The 21,056-nt window shown below is 38.0% G+C and overlaps 1 protein-coding gene across 5 annotated transcripts in view; it reads right to left on the reverse strand.

Annotated features, from left to right (window-relative positions):
• Positions 1 to 21,056, reverse strand: part of LOC135948211 (somatostatin receptor type 2-like) — a 110,456-nt gene that overhangs the window by 16,095 nt on the left and 73,305 nt on the right. For 3 of the 5 annotated variants that reach the window (XM_065497357.1, XM_065497355.1, XM_065497359.1), the window contains one exon: positions 7,876 to 7,933. The gene's annotated coding sequence lies outside the window, so the exon portion shown is untranslated. Of the gene's footprint in view, positions 1 to 7,875; positions 7,937 to 21,056 lie in introns of all 5 variants that reach the window. The other 2 variants (XM_065497358.1, XM_065497356.1) reach the window with 1 other exon arrangement.

A 21,056-nucleotide genomic window follows, 5' to 3' on the forward strand; every position in this document is an offset into this window, starting at 1 on the left:
TCTTGTTTTATTCAACACAGTTCTGTCTCTTCCCTTTGTTCCTGCAACGCGTGGACTGAGACGCATTTATTGTATTCTGTCGACGAAAAACTGGCGAACCTTTTGAGAATTACTGATATGCATCACCTAGGTGCCACTGCCAACAATAGAATACGTTTCAATTTCACCCAAATAAATGTCTTTAACAGAAGTTAACAATCTCGTTTTTTTATTGAAATTATATAATACGACCCCAACCATTGCTTCAATATATATAGAATTGATATTTTAAATAGCGTGTCTATGCTTTATCTGAAATCAAACGTAACAAAAAGTGTGGCTTGCTGTTGGAACTCCCTGTCATAAAACAATTTTCGTTCCTTTCTTGGAAAGAATAAAAAATGATAAATAGAAAATAAAAAGGTAGACCTCAGTTTGAAAGAGATGCAGAAAATCATACAAATTTATATAATTATATGATCTAAAATATTTCACATACAAATTAACACAAATAAATTATAGATAAATCAGTTTCTGCAAAATATCAATTCCCCCTAATTAAAAATTTGTAACCGTCATGAAGGAAATTGAATGATTGTGTGGTGATAGAATTATTTCCCACTAATTAGGGGACTGTCCTAATTAATGGCTCATATTCAGTTTGACCTAATGGCTGTCTGGTGAAATGGCACTTCCGTTTTAAGCAAAACAGGTAGGCAAAACGGAAATGCCAAATTGAAAAGGTCACTTTCTACGAATTCTATTGCTGGGGTGTGTTTTGCAGGAAATGGATGGCCATTTTTTCATTACGGGGTGTAATAGAGGAACAACTTATTATGTTAGGTGGTCCAGCTTCTCAATTCAATTTATAACAAAATCGGATCAAATAGAAGAAAACAAAATCTTGATCAGTTAAATGTTTAAAACTAACAGAAAATACTTTTCGTTTTAAATAGCCAGCATTCAATGGAATTTGAACAAAATATGACCTTGATTTAATTGACTTAGCAGTGTTTCGTGCGGGAAAAAGCGCCGTTTCACTAAATTGTTGCTTTAGAATTCACCAGAGAACGTATTTATACAGTTTAAATTAGTACTCGCATAATGTTTACAGTTGCTCTATTTTATTCCGAAAATACACGTTTGTTATCAGTGGGAAAGCGACGGCTGCAGGTTAGTTAGATGGCGTGCTTGGGGCGTATACGCGCATGTGTCTCGGGCTGCAAATGTGGTCGGCTCACGCGAAAATAAACGCGCGCGTAATAAATGTGTAAACAGACAGATCGCAGTGTCATTCTGGCCCGGAAAAAAGGAGATGAAAAAATGGACAGTTGGGGCGGTCCATCCATCAATAAACGAGGGACCCTTTTATGGTGTGTTCTGCACGTTTATGACCCGTCAGACGTTGGCCACACGCGCTCATTGAGTGCCCCTTTTACATGAAATATGTTTCCCCAACAAACGACCTCGGGACTGATCGTCAGGGAGGAAATTCGGAGACGTTTTGATGCGGAGAAAAGACATTAAGAAAAAATTTATCCCTGCGACGTACGCGCTGGAATGATGTGCTGTTCATTTTTCCGCGTGGTTTATTTTTAACTCGACCCCAATTTTTTATGGATCTACTTTTTGCTGGTCTATGCGATATTTGTTCAGATAAACAGGTCTCCACATTCAAAACCCAAATAAATTTTTAAAGGGAAAGCATTAATTCTTGTATATAGCCGGCAGTAGATGGCATTACCGTTCATTTTTATTTCCATCCACTTTTACTTTATTTTAAGTTTGTTGCCGACAATTTCTTATACACAAAAGTTTTTTTGGCCATAAAAGACAAGTGAGGTTGTTTTCAGGGGAATAATTATTTGTTAAAACGGATGATTCGATTGATGATCTCGTTTCTCTGACTGAGAGAATTAATAACATAATTCAATTCAATTAATTTATTTTTAATTTTTGCATGGTAAATACATTCAGGTGAAGATTTTCTCACAATATATACAATCTAAATTGATAAAAAGTGAAACGAAAAAAAAATTAAGAATATATGTCACGTTTTGTAAAAATCCGAATGCTAGAAATAATGTTTCGTAACTCCTTATGTTTTGTTCATATACCGATTGGTACTAGCAAGATTTGAACTGAAATCGGAGAGTTAAGAATTGGAAGAATTGCAATTTAATGTTTGTGACATATAAGGATTTTTCACTCAGACATGGCAGCGATTGAGTGAGTTCGGTGGCCAGTTAGTCTCATTGTCAGAAGAGCGGGAATGCACCAGCTGTTTGCGAGTGGATTTAGCAGTGGAGGGGCGGGAGAGATTGGGCAAGTTATCGTCACCCCTCCACTCGCAGTTACAGAAGCACACAGCGCACATTCTCCGCTTGTCTCGCTACTCCAACAAACGGAAACCCTTGGCTCACTTAAAAATATTTTTCCAATCGCAAGTTCAGTGTTAAGTTCGATTTTGCTCTGATTTTGGATCAAATTTTGATGCTTCGTGCATTTCAGACTGATTCATTTCATTTGTTGGAATCTAGTATGTGAGCAGAACGATTGCAACCCCAATAAATATTAAATTCGTGTCATAATAATTTCATTTAATCAAAAAGACTTTTTAATTACCAAAGTTAAAATATTTCAACCTTTCAGCAGCCCCTTTGAACCGAAAATAAATGTGAAAAGGACCTTAATTTGCCAAAGAACCATGACGTCATTCACTGACGCTTTTTATAGAAACAACGAATTGCGCAAGTAGCTAATCCTGCACGTGCACAAATAAGCGCCGAAAACAGAATTCCAATGTTGGCACCGTGTGACAAAAACGGCAAAATCGTAATTAGGAGCGTTAAGAGCAGGCGTGCAGCGAACTGATTATTTTCTGCCCGAGTTAATCGCTTAATGAGAACCTGCTTGTTAAGGTGGTTTTCTTCTTGCTTTATCTGGGAAGAAAACACCGGCAAATTCTTTCAACGCGCACGAGATCGCTGAGAAAAGAAGAAAGAGCAGCGTGCGAAGAGGAGCATCTGCTCGCCAATTGAATGGAGCTGAAGGGTGGGGAGCGAAAGAGAGAAAAGCGCGCGGCCGTTCGTCACGAGATTGTGTCACTGGGGCATCAATAAAAGTCGGAGAGCGACAAAGTAGTGAAATCGAGATCAAGCTCATTTCTCGCTCGCGTCACTCCCGTCAAGAGAAAACGCCTCTTCAATTTGCCATTATCAGAGCCAGCCGCGACGTTCTCTCCATGTATCCAATAACAGGGCGAACAACAACGTCTTTTGTCGCCGGGGAAATGCACGAAGGAGCACGGACCTAGGAAAACTTGCCTGGAAAATTGTTTGTTCACGAGCTCTTGACAAAAAGCTAGAATGCGATTCAGGAATTCTATTGACATCATCACAGGGGTTTGATAAAAAGGGGAGGACAATTCACTGGAAGAACGCGCACTCTCAGAGTTTTGATTTTTTTCCTTTAGAGACATTTCAGAGGAATATTGCCCTTTGTCAGAACTTGCTAGACGTTTGCAATATAAACTCAGAGCGAGAGTAAATTGTCTAAATTTATTTTAAATGATTTTTTGTCTTTACGAGCCTTTAAATTAACAGATTTTATTTTTATTTTTCAATATGCAATAGAAAAAACGACCTCAAAAATCTTATATTTTTTCCAAAATTTACTGCACTTTCCCACTTTTTCATTGCTATGATTAGATTCCTTTTGTTCGGACCTATCCAACGGAATTCTAAAGCGCATCTCAATGACACGGCTGAGATTTCCAGCCTGTTTGGCAAAGACAAAGGCTCGTCAGCGCATTGTACTCGTTGCCTCGATTGCTCGTTTAGAGAAAAGCAGCTTGTTGAGATGCATAAGCGGTTCTCCGGAGGCGTAATTAGAGCCGCGCTCACCTCGCCAAAGGGTCCGAGGGTCGATGCCCTTTGCAGGCCAACATTACAATTTAATTAATTCGCGCGTGCGGTGCACGCCGAGAGAGAGCCATTCGCTCTCATTGTGAGAGCCGACGACAACGACGCGAAACCACCAGACACTTTTGCACACTTGCTCTCGTTAGCCTCGTTTGCGAAACGACGCCCAGATTGCGATGACGAAACCCTGCGCGCTCTAATTAACTCTCTTTCCCGAACGACGCTAATTGCTTTTCGCGTCCACCTTGCCCGCATTCGCACTCGTTAATGCTCAGCCAAATTAGGCAAAAGTGCTGCTAATTGAAACAAAAAGTGAACAGTCGTCTAAAAATGTATTTTCAAACATCCATTTTTACTAATTACTAATAATACCTTAGGAGTGTTCAATTTTTGTAATTAATTCAATCGGGACATTAATTCTTTGGATACCCATTGTGAAATCTTAAAAGAGATACTTATTGTACAAAAAATCCCAACGAGATCTTTTACTTCAAATTGAATTGGAATTCCGTATATTTTCACTGGCGCTGTCTCTTTATCATGACTAGTTTTTTTAAAAATTTTCCTTTTCCATAAGTGAAATATAAATTTTACGATTTGACGATTTTTTTTTATTATTTTTCAACAGCAATTTTATGTAGTTTTCCTAAAAAAAGGTTAAGCTGAGTGTTTTATATTAATTCGTGAGATTTTTGTTTCATAATGAAGGCTACAGGAGTGGTCGAGATGAAATAAAATTTTAACAAAACAATTAGGACAAATCTGATTTCCTTTAGAAACAGAGTTGTTCATTTTACTACTCATGTGTCGCTAACACAAAAAGATATAAATTACCGTCATAAAAGTAAACAATATTAATCAAAATATCACGCAGGGCGTTTGAATATTTAAGTGTGAGTTAATGCTTCCTCCACTGGCTTAGCATTTTAAAGTTTGTCACCTTATACACGCAATGTTTTTCTAATCCCCTATAATCAATCATCCCAGCAGCTGCAAAGAGTGGGTTCCGTGCAGGAGTAAAAGGAGAGAAACATTTGCTGGTTGCGTAAGGAGCTTTTAAGGAGGTCGAGTGGAACGCAGCTCAATGAAAGTGCGATGCGGCCGAGATTGCTCGTTTCCCGCCTCCATTTCAGCATTCGAGATGCCGGCAACCCGCGCGCCATACCGATCCAACCGGTTGCATAACTTTACGTGCGGCAGGCGCTTCGTGAACTCATTTCATAATTTCACCTAATATTTTATTTACAATCCTAGATTTATTTCTTTATGTTACAAATTCAACAAAAAAATTTTTGAAAATCTGTTGTTAAATACTATCACAAACTTCAACAGTAAAATATTATAAAATTTCACCATATTGTACAATATTGTACACTTTTGTATTAAATTATTCAAAAATACCAACCATTATTCAAATAGAATTTAATGCTTCTGATTATGCAAATGAAATTTTACCTTTTTCAGCTTTGGATTTAAATTTATAAAAATAGAGTTTCCAATCATATAATGTTCCAAAAGATGATGTTTTCAAGAAATAGACATCAATACTTATAAATTCAACGGAAATTAAACAATAAGAAATTGAAGTTTGTTTGATGAAACTATAGAGAGCAAAATTTTCAGTTGGATTGCAATAAGGCAAATGCAGAAACGAAAAATGATGAAATCAATTTTTTAGAATGAGCAAGTAACTAATTAGTTTGAAGATTAAAGTACCAACAAAGAAGCAAAAAATAATAAAATCCTCTTTCCTAGATTTTTCTGAGAAAAGTATAAAAAGAACCAACGATGGGTTCGCGGAAGAAAAAGAGTTGTTTGTTGATCACAATGGCTGCTTTTTAATTAGGACGCTCGTGAGCTGCTTTCCGCCGAGGGGTGCCGCAGGGTGGGTATCAATTTAATTGATTAGACATTCCGTGCCTGGCTGCTGATTATCCCGCGACCGCACACCGACGTCTCTCTATTAATTACTTCAGAAACAACATGCAACCAACCCTCCCGGTGGGCAAATTGCATCACATGGCGTTACAGCAGTGGGTCCGCCCTGCTTAGAAATGAATCTTCTAATTTTTTAGTCAAAATTATCGAATTTTTTGAACGAGGGAAATCCATTTAATTCAGTTAAAAAAACGCTGCAAGAGCCTAGAGAGGAATTTTAGTTCGGCGTAGCGGAGGAAATTTAATTATATCTCCCTTCCGTAGAAAAAAAACGGCTCAGAGAGGTGCTTTCGCAATCCCTGCAGGCAGTGCCTCAAATTTGATTTGGTTAAAAATCAATTAGTTCCGGCGGCGAGCATCAATCTTGTTTAAATCTGACGCCACCCGCTTATTAGATTCGGGCGTGGGCGGCCAAAAAATATACAAAAAACGACGTGTTTGGCGACACGAGGCTGTTTTGGCATCATTAAGCGGAATCTCTGGTGTTGCGCGTCATTGCAGCGGCCGTCTCGCCGTCTGACATCTTGCCGCCCTCGTTTTCGCATCGAACACCACTTCTTCTATTTTTCTCTCTCGCTCCCCCCTCGTTAATGAGCGGAACGGACGAGTGACGCGCGACATTCACGTGATAACACAGCGAAATCATTTGCGTCCATCAATCGATACGATACCGTGTCTTCCGTTTTTTAAAACTGCAGCTGACGAAGAAAGAACTGCGCGTCATTCACGCTGGTTAATTGCTATACAGGCTGCGAATCTGTCTTCAGCTGTTCATTAAACTTCTATTTTTATATAACATCTGCAAATATATCATACAACGAGTGTTCTTCTTGGAATGCTACGCTTTTCATTGTACAATTCTTCCTGCGGTAGCGGAAAAATTGCGCAACTTTCAACAGCCAAACGCTAATTTTGTTGTTGCAAAAAAGGGTATATATTTAAACAAATATATTAACAAGGAGACTATATATTTTCACTGGATCTTTCAATAATATTTTTTCAGAAAATTACGTTGAATGTTAATTTTATTACCGTTTTCATTATTTATGTATCGTAAAAGGTTAAAATAAACAGTGGTTTGCAAAATGCCTACGCGCGCAGTAAATAATCAATGCCCATTATGAGTTAAGGGTAGTTGGTGCAACTGCTAATAATCAGGTTGAGATATATCGTTTAAATTTTGTTTGATTTTTAGCTCTCCATGTGAAATATTCCTACGTCAATAAAGGTCAGTATATAAAGATCAAATCTGAATTATCAGATGAATTACACACAAAAAACTATTTACAGAACTGTTCGTGACTTAAAAAAAAAATCAAGAAAATTTCCGAATTGGTGGATTCTGTGTATTTTATGTAATAATATATTTTATAAAGTCACTAACGGAGAATAAGTTAACTGAATTCCCTCCAGTAAGTGACCAAAAAGGTGTGGCTTACGGGATCAACGGAAATGTGGGATACAAAAGGCGTTTTGTCAAAAAGGGGCGTGGTATATAGGCGTTTATATCCACGGGAAAATTGAATAATTTAACGATTTTTTCAGGCTACAGGGGTTTTCAGGTTTGTTTATTCGATTCACATCGTTTGAACTCATAATATTTGGTTTTGTAAGAATTATAAATTTTTTTAAAGTTGACAGATTTTTAAAAAAATCACGATTCGTGTCTGTTTGATGGTTTAACCATTTTGGCAGCAGTCACAGAAAAAAACAACTATCGGGCTTATTCTCCAAAACGTGTAAAAAACTATTTAAATTTTAAATCACGATTTAAAAAATTCAAGCATTTGCTTTGCATGAAATGAATTAAAACCCAGGAAAAATACATTAACACTGGTATTACGTATTGTGGAAGCAGGAGCGAAAATCCAGGAGGAGCTGGCAGGCGTAAAAGGTAATTAGATTTCTATGCGAACGCGAACTCAGACCCTTGAGCTGATTATTTGGCCGGCAATCACATTAGGCAGGAAACTCGATTTCGGCGGGTGGGCATATCTGGAGCAAAGTGCTGAACAAACGGAACGGAGACACTCACCTCTTCCTTCCTCTCTGTTCCCCTCGCTGCTTTAGCTGCTTCTCCGCGGCGGCACCAGCTGCTGCAACACATTTGAATCCGCTCAAAAGGCTTCCAAATCAATTTTTCACAAAGACAGAAAAGATAAATTGCCCCTTTTGTGGCAGCCTCTTTTGCGTGACCAAAGCTATTTAGAGCAAGAATAATTCATATTCTTCTTTTTCGGGGTACTTGCTTTGTGAGAATTATTACATTAGCTCTCGGTTTCGCAGAATCAATTCAGAGAACAAAAAGATCTTGAATTCGTAATGAATTATTCAAATCCACTTTCCATCGTGAGGTGAAAGCGAGTGGATTGATTGCTGGAAATCTCCGCAACCTCTCTTATGTTTGTAATGCAAAGTCAAGAGTTTTATTTCAATCCAATTAAAAGTGATTAATTACAAATATACGGGCTGAATGGATTCGTCTCGAGTTGCTACGGGCTTTGCTAAAAATCCTCTCTCTCGGGAGTCGATATAAAACTTTGCAAAAGCTATTTCCCTTTATCTCTTTTCGCTCAACCGAATCTCCGTTCATCTGGGAGTTGTATTTATTTTATTTATTTTTATACGTCGATGGGACTTGGAAATGAATAAACCGACGACGAGACTGCTGTGTATTCATTGTTTGCGCAACGTGGCTGGTAATTTTCCGTCCTATTTGCGTTTCTCTCCTTATCCAGGAACAATATATAAATTATTTTGCTGCGCATGCGGCCAATCAATTAAACGGCCCGACAAACAAGAAATGCAAATGGATGAACGAATCGAAGCGTAATATTTGCGCTCGCCTAATGAAGCAGCACAACTTGCCCTATTTCGTCGCGACTGAATTGCAGCAAACAAGCCGCGTCGGTGTTGATTTTCTGGCTCGTTTGCATTCGATTTGCATTAACGCGAAACAATTAATTGAATCTCTATAATTGTTTGTTTGCAAACCGATCGTTTTAAATCCTAAATCCTCTTTGAAATGTTGGTTTGTTAGCACACATATTAAAATAATGAAGCCCTGCACTTCACTAAGGAAAATAGCAATAAATGGGAAATAAATTATAATTGTTTGAGAAGTCAATGATAGAATTTAGAATTTTAGGATGTTCGATTATCTTTGTGTGCATTTGAGTTATTCTTAAACGCCAAACTTTTTCAAAGAAAAAATATTTTAAAAAATCTGAATTATTAAAAAATCTGAAACACATTTTTTTTTAATTATAAAGTACTTTTCAAAAGTTGTTCATTCTTGAAATGAAACGAAAATAAAATGAGATATAAGATTTAACCATTTAAATCGTTGCTAGTTTTCAAAGCGGTAATAATTTAGACTCTGTATGAATTGTAGGAAGAATAAATAGATATCATAAAAAAGCTTTGAACCGCTCTCTTTCATTTCATGATATATTTTTATCTTTTGATTTTGCAGTCAGAAAGAGATGATTAAAAGCTGATTTCAACCACTACTTTTTTAAAAGGTATACTCTATTCTAAGCGTCATGTTTTAATCTTCCCAAAGATGTTAAATTTTTTATCAAGAATAAATCCTGATTGTGATACATTTCTTCCAAAATAAATAAACTCATCATTCAAACCGTCTGAAACGACCTGTTTTCTACTGTAGAAGGTTTTATTTGGTGATTTCCCGAGAAAGAGAATACATTTAGCAACCCATTTCTTTATTTCTGCCTTTAATGATGAAGACAGATGTTAAAAAAGTAGAATCACGGCAAATGACTTTTTTAGGGTCGTTGGCCATGCAAAAACAAACTAGACTGTGGAAACGAGGCCGTATAATTCTTCACGTGCGTGCGTGTGCTCTACTAAGACGAGGAAAATGGCACGTATTGTCTACCCGTGCGATGTAAGTAGCGGTAATTACATTGCATTGCACCACATTTCACTGAAAGCTTGCTTTTGTCTTTTTTTTAGGTTGGCAAGCGATTGTAATGCATGCCTTTCCTGGCCAACGCTTTTCGCTCCACTGAGTAGGAGGAAAGTAAAGGCGGAAAAGGTATGTGTAGCAACAGGAAATTTTTAATTAAAAGGGTACAGTCGAGTGAGTGTGGACAGAGGTAGAACTTACTAATTGGAATTTAATGCATTTGTTTCTGAAATTCCCCTTTCAGGTGCAACAGCTGAAAATAAATACACTTTTTTATGCACGCACTAGACCATTATTTGCTACAAAAAGCTGCAGAGTGCGATGGTTCAATAAAACTTCGCCTTTGATATCATTTCCACCGTATTAAACCACTTTAACAAACATGCATTGATATCAGGTTTAGCCAGCAAAAAGCGTGCACCTTTTATTCATATTTTAATCCTTAATGTCGGGAATACTTTTATCAATTTGGAAAAAAGAAAAAGGCTTGCTTTGTAATTTAAAAAAGAGTATTCATCTAAAGCAATTTGACTCCGACTCATTTGAGGAATAAAGATTGCTGTTACAAAAGGAGGCATAAAGAACAGTAAACGAAATTGCTGTTTGAGTATAAAATGGAAAAATACTGTTCATTAGCCTTTCCTTAATAGCACGCCTAGACTACACACAATATGCACCTGAGCACACATTTAAAGTAAAGCAGCTGCTCTACTTGCAGTCTGTAGCTTTGTAATTTGATTGTTCTTTTATTTGTTTTGCACGACGTCCTAATTAATTTTGAGACCAGAGACAGTGAGCAAACAAGAGCTATTACAGCTTCTTGTTGAAAATTTTTGAATCATTGTCAGTTGAATTTGCTAAACTTTAGTAGTTAAAATAAATATTTAATTCTCTAAAATTTTTCATAAAAGTTGTTTTTATTTATAACCACAGTTTTCTTCAAAAACATTTTCTACAACTGATTTGAAATGGACCAGAATGGTTGGGTTTCTTAGCCTTAAAATAAAACTAACAATAAGTTCCTCTCTTTAAGGCAAACAAAATATTTTATTTCCAAAGCCATGCTCATTTGATAAAAAGAGCATTCTGAATGAAAAAAGAAGCTTTACTAGAAACAGTCAAGTAAAAAATGTGATCAGGAGAGTAATTAAACAGAAAAAATGCTCTAGTTTAATTTTTTTCTAGTATAACATTAAAATGGAAAGAAATTAGAAATATCTTCTGAAAAAACACGTTGAAACATTTTTTTAAGTAAACCCAATGGCGGAACTGGAAATTTTGTTGTTGATTGTTTGTCCATTTTTGGCACAATAGATGAGCTGTTAAACTCAAATAGTTTGTGCTCGGATATTTATATGTTCTGAACCGGCCATGCATTATACTGTTTGGAACTAAAATAAGGCCCCTCATGCGTTCTTTCAACACTTTTATTTTCTGAACCTTGCTAGAATTTCATATTTTTTAGCTTTTCAAGTTTATCGTCTTTTTGAGGACCAAATATAAAATTAATCAGATTTAAGGTTCTTTCCATATCTGTTCGAAGATCGAAAATAAATATTTTGAAGCAAACCGTCGATTTATATCTATAAATTTACTATTTAATATATTTTGTGTAAGTAAATATTTTATCGATTTTTAAGACACCAATATTAAAATCCCAGTTTCGTATACACAGCAAAAAATACCTGGATGGACCCAATCTCTCAAGTCTAATATTGTATGATGCATTTTTATGAAACAACTTGCAACTATGTAGAGAAATTTCTTCGTTCCCAATATACGCATGTTTGCAAAAGCTTTATCGATCTTAAAATCTGGCCAAACAAAGCCGGCTTTTACCTCTCTTCCAAACTTGCAGAAGCCAAGTGAAATGGAGTCGGAAGATTCGTGATTGAGGCGGAAGGAAGCGGCTTATCCGCGCTTTATCCACTCTTGGTCCTCGGCTTGGCTCAGCACTCACTTAAATCTGGACACTCTTCGGCCCAAGACGAATTTCGCTTTCAACACGCAGTACTGTTCTGCTCACTCGGAGCTAACCAGATTCATTTCGCTGAGCTCCGAGACGTTGGGCAGCTGCGCGGATAAATATTTATGAATTCTGCTCTGGTGTCGGGATCGAGGGGGCTGCCCTCGCTCCGTCCAACTGCTGACAATGGAACACACACGCGCTGCACAATGTGTTTTGCCGAATCAATTTTTCCTCTCTTTCCGCCGGCTTTCAGCAACAGGCCTTCTGTCTTTTATCGCCACCTTGATTTTCTTTCTCGCTCTGTCAGCACGCGTTTGATTACCTCTCTCTTTCTCTCACTCTCTTGCACAGCTCCGAAAATATCCATCTCGCCGCGCTCAGCAGAGATAATAATTAAACGCTTTTCACTCCCAAACACAACTCGACTTTGATCAATCGACTGAACGCTACATAATCAATGGTGTGTGAATAGCATTTTCTTTCGAAATATCCGATGCAATATCCAGTAATATCAAAGGGGAAAATACAAAATTTGCGCTTCAACTCGGCATTTTAATTAACAAACATTTTTTAACACAATTTTCAATTAACAAAATATTTGTTCAGAATAATGAACAAATAACCTTTGGATCAGCTTTGTCAAACGTGCCAATAGTCTTGGTGCTTTGGGAAAGAAAGAAAAGATCCCAGTCCGAGTAAGATTGCTGTTACAAATAAATTGGAACGCGCGTGTATCGTGTGAATGAATGAAAGTCCTCGCTTATCTTGTCCAAAGATAGACACGAGATTTGGCCATTCCCGAGCGACTCTGCGTTTCTTTTTTGGGAAAAGGCTTCGCCTCTCAATCAGTCACGCACGTCAGAAAATAGTTCCGCGCGAGTGGTCGCGGCGGGCGGGAAAGGTGCCACCTGCGCGTGCGGGGGATGATAGCCTCTGCAGCTTTGACGCTGCTGGGTTGCAATCAGAGTCCGACCACCCATTCGTCATCGGAGAAAAGCAACACCACCTGTCAACGCCCAAATGGCCAGAAGCAGGGCGAAAAAAGTTCGTGACGCAATTCTTGCATTTCTCCATTTGCGTCGCTGTCGTCTTCCGCCTGCTGACACCAAAGGCGGATATTTTCCAAGGCAAAAAATGTTGCGAATACGAGGAAATGAAAATGCTGCTGCTTCAATGGGTATATAGAAAGAAAAAGAAAACTCAGAGTAAGAGCTCCGAGTTTATTTGTCACGGTTCTGTTGAAACCCAATGGCAATACATACATTATTTTGTCAAATTGAGATTTCTATCTTTTGGCTACCATTTCAGAAAGAATGAAAAAATAAAAATGATAATGGTATAAATGAGTGAAAAAATCCGAAACTCTCAACTTATGCGGCAATTTAGTGAAAATCCCCGGATGAGTCTGTTTCAAGGAGAGCTGCACCGCACTTTTGGCAAAGTGCTGCTTGCAGAAATAATGTATCCGCTTTGCGTCAGTGCAGATTTCAGCCGGCCGAGAGGAAACTGGAAAACGCAATAAAGAGAACGGTGGTCGGGGCGTGCCGGAGCCGACAAAAAGCCGCAAAAGCAGTTGTTGTGCGAATAAACAAAGCGAAATTACGGCTAGTCGCCCTGCCGCACAGCAAACAACAATTTCCAGTCTGGCCAAAAGTCGACGACGGGCGAGCGGAAAAGATGTGCGAGTTGGACGCGATCGTGACGACTTCTGCAAACAAAACGAAAATAAACATGCACAAGAGACTGTCTTCACTATAACTTTACGCTTTCTTCAAGTGTGCGGATACATATGTGTATTACGAAAACTGCTGAAACTTTCAGTTTCTTTTGAAGAAGCTTCTATTTTCCCAAATTTAAAGCAATGAACTAACTTGTGAAAAATTCCAAATTTGCCTTGCGATTTCCTTTAAGAGGCTTTTAGATTTTAAAAATTGACAGTAATTTTAAAAGCTGCAAAAACCAGGAACAACTTTTGAAATTATTTATTTATTTAGCGTTTAACGAAAGAAACCTAATGTGCACTTTTTCTTTCTTAAAGGAGACACAAAATTTGACCATGTGGAAGAGAGAAACATCAACGAGCTCTTTCCCAAGTTTAGAGCATATTTAAGGCAAAATATAAAATTACATACCAGAATTTTTACGGAAGTGATCCACTGGAAGCTGGCACCAATTTCCCAGTGAGAAAATGCAATATCCAATTGTTGTCAGACAGACTAAGCTTATGGCTTTGAGTATGGCAGACGCGGCGAATTTCACCTGGGTCCTGCCAACGGATCCAATTTTGCGACGTGCTGCCAAAGGCGGGCGCGGATAAGCTGAGCGACGCGGAAACGAATTCCGCGCGCGAGGCGACACGGAAAAAGCATTAGTGGCGAAAAAGTCGGGCAGAAGCTCGTTTGGCTAATGTTTTAATGCAGCAGAATGGCAAAGACGAGCGCCGCTCGAACACAATACGCGTCCGGAGTAATAAATTCAGAGCAGGAGACAAAACAGGCGCGCGCGCTCGCTCGCTCGCTCGCTCGCTGCATTAACTGGATTTCGCCTCGGCCGCCTTTTGTTTTTCGCTCTCTCCGCCTCAAATGTGCCGGAAAATGCTGACACACTGCTCCTACTCTCACTTCCCCAGGGAACATTTCAAACTAGAAATATTTTATGCACTTCTGCTGGATATCAAGGATAATGTGTAAAAATGGGATCAAACAATAAGACGTATAGAGGAGACCAATGTTATCTCTCCGCATGCACAATAATTACTTTTTGATGCTATAGTTGCTATTTCTCTATTGATCATAAAGCTAGCAGCAAAATTCCGTAATATAAAGGAATTCTCTTCTACATATACAAAGCTTGGATGTATACAAGTGTAACACTATAGTAATTTGATTTCTCAAGTTTACCTGATTGAAGTTGTTCACAGAATAACAACTCAGAACAAGAACTAAAGCCATTTTAGTTCTTGGCTACAATCAAGTTTAGCATTAAACACCATTTGTGTTGAGAAATAAAAACTTAGAAGCACTGCCCTTAAAGAGAAAAGCAGCTCTTATTGAGAAAATTGCAATCAGGGCAGGTTGTGAAAGGCGAGAAAAGTGTGCCGGCACCAACCAACCAATCAACACCGCAGCACACGTGCGGTTGCACGAGCCAGGTGCTTGTGCAAGGGTCGCGCTGGTTGCGTACCTAGCTCGCGATGCGGCTGTCGTCAGGCACGGCTCCGGTTGCCACTTAAACGATTAGGCAAGCAAGCCAATCGCTCCACTCATACAAGTACCGATGGAATCGGATAATATGTTCAAGGATGACGCAGTATAATTATGTTCCTTTCCAGTAGGCATTGTTATCATAACGTTGTAGGCGTTCTACATGTTTTGCTATTTTCTCCCCTAGTTCAAGAGCATTAATATATATGCTTACAGCGAGCACAATAAATTTGATATTTAAATTTTTTTTAGGTCTATGAGGGAGAGAGAGAGAGAGAGAGAGAGAGAGAGAGAGAGAGAGAGAGCTCAGGTAGTTAAAATTTGAATGATATGGACGATATTATTTGTATTTTTTTTAAATATTCACCTCGTAGACACTTTTTAATCGAATTGTTAATTAAATGCCACAAACAACCAAAATCCGGCTATGGGATGATGATTACCGTGAAGGGAAATTTCGCATTTAATAATTATTACTTTCCTCTGTAAAATGTCGCAGATGGAATATTAAATGACGATGAGGGAAAAACCACCAATTGAAGCTTTGAATAACAATAATAATAGAACAGAAACATATTATACCTGCGCTAAAATGATTATAATGCATCAAATTGAAATTTCAATTCTAAATACGGACAGGTATATTGTTAAACCAATAAAAAAGAATATTTGAAACAGCCTCAAAGTTTTCTTTCTGGTTTTAAGGAGCATTTCGCTGCATTCCGGTCACGTCTGGAAATAATTGATGGGCTTGGAGTGTGCTCGAGCCGAGCCGGCCCAACAAGTGTGACATTCGATTGCTGCTGATCTGCAACTAGATTGCTTTCCTTCGCTCCTCTCGGTCTTGCCAAGCGAAAAAGAAACAGCCGCTCTTTTTCCTTTTCTGTCCGCGTCCAGTTGTGCATCAAAGACGCAGCACAAACACTCTTGCGAGGTGAAACGCAGAAATCCGCCGAGAGCGAGATTACTTTTTTACCGCCATATTACCGAACAACCAACAACTGCGTCATAAAGCAATAGGATGAAAAATTGCTTCACTGAAATGCGTTGCAAACGTTTGATTGTGGACGTGAAAGATTACAAACTCCAATTATTTTCTTGTGCAATTTTTCCTGCATCGGGGAAAATCTTTGAAGTTAAACTGTTGGACGTGAACTATATTCTCCAGAGGTAAGAACGAAAAATCAATTTTGTAGAGGGGAAAAGATGGCTTGAAGGCAGAGAGTAAATTTGATCGTTTGTAACGAGGGGATGACAAAGGGCCGAGAATAGATTGTTAGCTAACAGCCAGAGAGGTTTCTGGAAATTATCCATATTCAAATTGACGCAGATACAATTATTCAAATTCCAAGCCTGCGGTCTGATTGTTCCTCCACAGGCAAACTTGTAGCAAATTTGTTCGTGAGAAAACGCATCAACGCACGCGAGTGTCTTTGACAACCGGAGCCGCCAACTTCGTTTCCAAGCCGCTCGCTTATGTCGTGAGACATTTTGATGGATATATTGTTGCCAACCTACTGAAGCCTGAGACGCACAGGTGTTCTGACAATTTGAACAATTAAGCTCACGTCAAATAACTATGTGCCTTCTAACAATGTCGTTTCAAAAGCACCTTTTGTAGCGGCTTAATGAGCCGAACGTGGAGCGTGCCAAGCAGAAGGAAAAATACGCATTTCTCACAAGTAAGCTGCTTTGGCAAAATGCAAATAATGTAGTCGCTATAATGGGGCAAAATAAAAGAAAGTCGCGAATGAGATGTTATTAAAATAGCTGGCAAAAGTTATTTTTACAAATTTCTATATTCTCCGTTCTCTCCGACTTAATAGTTTGGTTTTTACTAAATATATATCGGCTTAAACCTCTTTCAAATGGATCCATTCAAAAGCACTCAAAGGGAGTGTATAGAAATTGTTGGCCCTTTCAGCCTAGGGCAGATTTTCAATCAAGTTCCTTTACAATGTGTATTATGTTAGAAAGCTTATGTTGTCGATGATTTCAAGCTGCAGTGTTGGGATTTTCAGTTTCGCAGAATAGGATTAGCGCGGCGAGGCACTCAACTCTTTAGCTTTGTTCAAATGCTTTGCCCTTCCAATTAGAACATTTTAATATGCTCTGCTTATCAACGTCAAAACCAGCCAAACTAAGACAACTTTCCATAAGCAACATTTCGGGGATTTTTATTTCTCTTTGATCATATTGGATTTATGATTTTGTCATTGCACTATTGTAAACCAATTCACTTAAAATTTCTCAAGCAAAAACTGACAAGAGCATTTCTGATTATTATTTGTGGGACGAGGAATTATAATTTTTTAAAATAAATAATTAAATATATAACTGCTAAAATCTCCCCAACTGTCAGTACTTTATTTGCTATTAATTTCCTTTAAACAAAACAGCTAAACATGTCAATTATTATGATAATTATTTTTTCATTCAGAAACTACAGATTAAAATGAAACGATCAACGTAACTAAATTTTAAATTCAACTTTTCCCTCTACGTGAAAATTTATTGAAAACTGTATGAGGTTTCTCCAGTCACTAAATACTCATATTTCAAAAGTTTCATGTGGAAAAAGTTAATATCATCGACCTACTTTTAAAAGCATAGTGGGGGATGAGCTGGATGCAATTTTGTGTGTGATATGAGCTCAATAGTGCAGCACCTTTTGCATTTCCATTTCACATTTCGTCGAGTAGCAGCTTCCAACGAACCATTTGCGGGACTTTTTGAGCTTTTAATGCAATTGTCAGTTGATGCAGCACGCGAGTGTGCAATATTGAGTCGAGAGGACGACTCTGCAAGTAGTGAGTGTTTATGAACAGCATATGCAGCAGCAGCTCAGCTCGCGCGAGAAACGAGCTGGCAAAAGTTGCCTAGTGGACGCGTTTATTGCAAAAGTAGAGGAGCGAGTGCCCGCCCGGCTACATGACTTTATTAAAAAAGCGCGAGAGCAACTCTTATGTTTGATTGTTGGAAAATTTCAATCCAAGATGGTTCCGGCGTTGGGCAACAGTGTTATTATTTGAGTTGCGATTTTGTTTGCACGACCACTGCGTGCAGTGCTCAGCAGTTTCTCATTAATAACCAGAGAGCTTTGAGAGCGACAAACGTGCGTTTCTGCTTCAAATGATACTAGAACAAAGGAGCGGAAGAATGTTTATATCTATAAACCGCAAGTTTTCAGGAAATGAAAAGTACTTCTCTTGTGTTTACTTTACAGTGAAATGAGAAATATTGCGTTTCATTAAATGAGACTTTCATATTTTCCGTTTTATGTGAGCTTTACAGCGCACAGGAATTTATTGTTGCGGTAAATTGCTCGGACTTGTTGTTTCCTAACGCCATTTCATGTTAATTAAACGGTTTATGCAATTTCATTAAAACAGGGTTCAATAAAGACAGTAATAAATCATAAAATCCCTTTATGACCAGAAATAGCCTGATTCAGCTCAAAATATTCCTTTGACTAAGCTCAAATTAACATTTTTCCCGCTGGGCAAAACAAGTGAAGGCCCGTTTTTGTCGTGGCACATATGAATGACTAATATTATTAGGTCAAAGGTGCGCCGGAATTATTTAGGGCCGATATACGAGACTCTTCCCAATCAATTTGCATGCAAATTCATTGCGCTGCTATTCAGGCAAAACAAGCAGCAAAAGCTTCTCTGCAAAAAGCAATCAAGCAGTTTGATGGCCCGGTACACAGCGCGTTCGCTAGGTATAAATTGAGGGTTCCTGTGTGCCAATCGATGGGGCTAAGTGAGAACTTAACGATCACCGTCTGCATTGTGCGTGGCAGGCAGCAGTCAACTCGGTTAATTCTGCCGCTTTATTAATCTTTCAAGGATCGTTATACACAAGAAGTTTCCTTGGACGGAGTTGGCACACAATGCCTTCAGCTGCCAGATTGCTCTCAATGTACCAAAGCTGCGACATACTGTAGAGGTGGAATTTTTGCATATCACTTAAAAATAAATTCGAGACTGTTGAATTTTGCTGTTAAATCAAAATAAATTTTTTACAAATAATATAAAAAATGTATTTAGAATAGTGTAATATATTTATTTTATTGCGGGATATGTATGTATTTATTTTTATTTGTAGTTTATATTGTTAATTATTTATTATTATTAAATTATATTAACATAAAATAGATATTCAAAGTGGTTATCATTATTCGAAAATACAAAAGGTATTATCATACACAAATATTAAAAAAAAATTATTTAGTTTTGTCGCGTATACAATTTTGAACATGGTGTTAATATCAAATATTATTGAGTGTGTCCTGCTTCTTTAAAATTTAATATCGAAAATTACATGATTTGGCCGCTTTAGAGGACATATCAACTTCTTCAACCCTCTCATAAATTACAGAGAGCAAGCTAAATTGCATGCTTAAACCATGATAGGATTTAACAAGTTAAAAATTTCTGAAACCCTATTCTAAAAAATGCTGATTCACATGAAAAATTAGCATTTTGATTCAATCATTTCCTATCTGCATCTCCTGGGAGTGAGGGTCACGTGTAGTAGGCTGCCGCTTCCGCGTAAAAGTTTCATCCCGCGAGTCGTGCCTGATCAAATCGCTCGGCGCAGCGGCGATATTGCGTTCGGCTGGAGAGCTAATTTGGGTGCGCCCTCCGCCCGTGGCTGCAGCCCCCGTTCGGTGGTAGACACCCCCAGGCCAGCACGTGTGTCACGCAGCGCGCGATTCACTGACCACACCCTAGATTGCGGCGCCTTCATTTCCGCCACGAGGCAAAGGGTCACTGCTCAACGGCACCCCTGGCCTCAGAGCGAATTTTCCAAATGAACGCAGCCCATTCCATTTCGAAAAGGCTTTGCTATTTCTTTCCACAAAAATTACCGCAGAGGGAAAAATTTCAAAGAGCTTCTAAATTGCTTAATTTAGAAGAGCAAAAAATTGTAGATTTCAGTTGGTACCATGGTTTGGTAAAAGGGAGAAAAAATCACAAATAGACTGTTTAGTGTTTTATTTGGGAAATTACCAGAAATTACAGGACATTTTGATCAGTTTGAAGTTTTCTGAAATTGGAAAATCTTGATAACGTTTTAATCTATCAAACGCAGAAACAAAAGGGGTAAAAAAATTAAATTATTTAGAGGAAGTTATCAATCTATTTTAATTACTCCAACTTTACATTAGCTCTAATTTTTCAAGTTTTACATCCTTATGGCTTCTTTGATTTATAGTTTAATGCTTAAATTTAGACTTTGTAATGACCATAATTTGATCAATTTTTCTCAAAACATTCAATTTAATTTCCTGTGATTTCAGGAATTTAGAAAAAATCACAAATTTCCTTTACTCACAACACCAACAACTGCCAACGCCAGAGTAAGAGAGGGCTGTCTCTCGTGTTTTGAGTGCTTTTTGTGTAGAAAAACCGACCTTTCGTCTCTTAGGAAAATATAACCTTATAAGAAAAAATTGAAATTCCTGTATGACATATGAATAATTACTACAGAAAATCCTGTTATTTTTCTTTTTATCAGAAAATTTCTCTATTGATAAAATAAAACTTGATTTTTAATAAGACAGTGCGCACCACTTGATTTAACACGAAAGCTTTGAAGCCGATTTTATCAGGAATTTCAGCTCTCGAAACAATTTTAGCACTCCCTCAATTTCTAGGTAAAGATTCAAAAGATTTTCCAGAAATTTCCAGTAAATATTTTATCTACTTTAATCCTCTCGATGCGGTAGTTAATTTATGTAAGCAAACAATCCATTTGCCGGAGAAAGGTTTGTTGAGCTCCCTCCCGCATGGAGGCAATTTAATTTGAATTCTATGCGGCGCTGGTTTACCGTTTTTAAGAATATTCTCTGCTTTTCATTTGCAGCTGCTGGCTGGGAAACAAAATAACAAAGGGTGCGCACGTGCGTTGGAGCAGGATTGCTGTTAATTTGCATGTTCGGTCTGTCGGTGATGCGAAAAATTTATCTGCAGAAGGAGAACAAGAGCGGAATTAACAGCCGCGCCAATACATAAAACGAGAGAGAAAAGCAAAAGCGAAAGCGCGGAGAAATTAATATTAATGTTTTGGACTCGTTGCCTTCAATTTGGCCGCGGAAACGGAAT

The sequence above is a fragment of the Cloeon dipterum genome, chromosome 1 (assembly GCF_949628265.1).
Source record: "Cloeon dipterum chromosome 1, ieCloDipt1.1, whole genome shotgun sequence".
Classification (NCBI taxonomy): Eukaryota; Metazoa; Arthropoda; class Insecta; order Ephemeroptera; family Baetidae; genus Cloeon; species Cloeon dipterum.